The sequence below is a fragment of the Cucumis melo genome, unplaced genomic scaffold (genome assembly GCF_025177605.1).
Source record: "Cucumis melo cultivar AY unplaced genomic scaffold, USDA_Cmelo_AY_1.0 utg001360l, whole genome shotgun sequence".
NCBI classification, from domain to species: domain Eukaryota; kingdom Viridiplantae; phylum Streptophyta; class Magnoliopsida; order Cucurbitales; family Cucurbitaceae; genus Cucumis; species Cucumis melo.
The window spans coordinates 25,440-26,167 of record NW_026124555.1 but is presented as its reverse complement, the minus strand read 5'-3'; the positions used below and the strand labels follow the sequence as shown (position 1 = coordinate 26,167).

The following is a 728-nucleotide window of genomic DNA, read 5'->3' as shown; positions in this document are numbered from 1 at the left end:
GAAAAATGAAATTATATTCCCTAATTCAAGACCCAATGAGTAGACACTACATTAGTAGTCGAAGGGCTATCATCTCAAGATTTAACGATTATTTTTCATTACTCTACTAAATTCTGGAAACGAAACCTATACGCAAGGATTTATAACATTTTAGAGAACCCCAACGATGCTTAGAATCAAGCAAATCTAAAGATGCTTTTCTTCTAAAAAAAATGATAAAGTTATATCAGCAAAACAGAAGAGGGTATTTTGATTCTTTTGTTTGTTGCTGAGGCGACACCCGGATTTGAACTGGGGAAAAAGGGATTTGCAGTCCCCCGCCTTACCGCTCGGCCATGCCGCCAAAACGATACAAAATATTGGATTGGCTCTATCTCTTAGATAGATAGTATCTTACAACACACAATATCTAAAACGAAAAACCGCAAAACTTTGCTTTTTCTATTGAAAAAAAAATGTGGATTTTCATTCACAAAAGCAAAAAATCAGGACAAATGGGAACCGTTAACTTTAACTATTGACTGTGAATTCATAAATGATTCTTGGATTGAAATTGCAAATTCGGTTTCCCTAATGATATAAGAAAACAATCCAAAAATGGATACCTTACCTAAATAAATAAAAATTGATAGATAACTAATCATTACTAATCCATCCGTATTGATTCGTTTCCATAACCATAAAAAAATCCTTATTAATGACAATTTTAATAGCGATTATGAGTATAT

At 32.4% G+C, this 728-nt stretch overlaps 1 non-coding gene across 1 annotated transcript; it reads right to left on the bottom strand.

The window, feature by feature from the left end:
- Positions 1-271: 271 nt before the first annotated feature.
- On the bottom strand, positions 272-343 carry TRNAC-GCA (transfer RNA cysteine (anticodon GCA)). The gene has a single exon. It is a non-coding gene; the product is annotated as a tRNA-Cys (tRNA).
- Between the last annotated feature and the right edge of the window lie 385 nt (positions 344-728).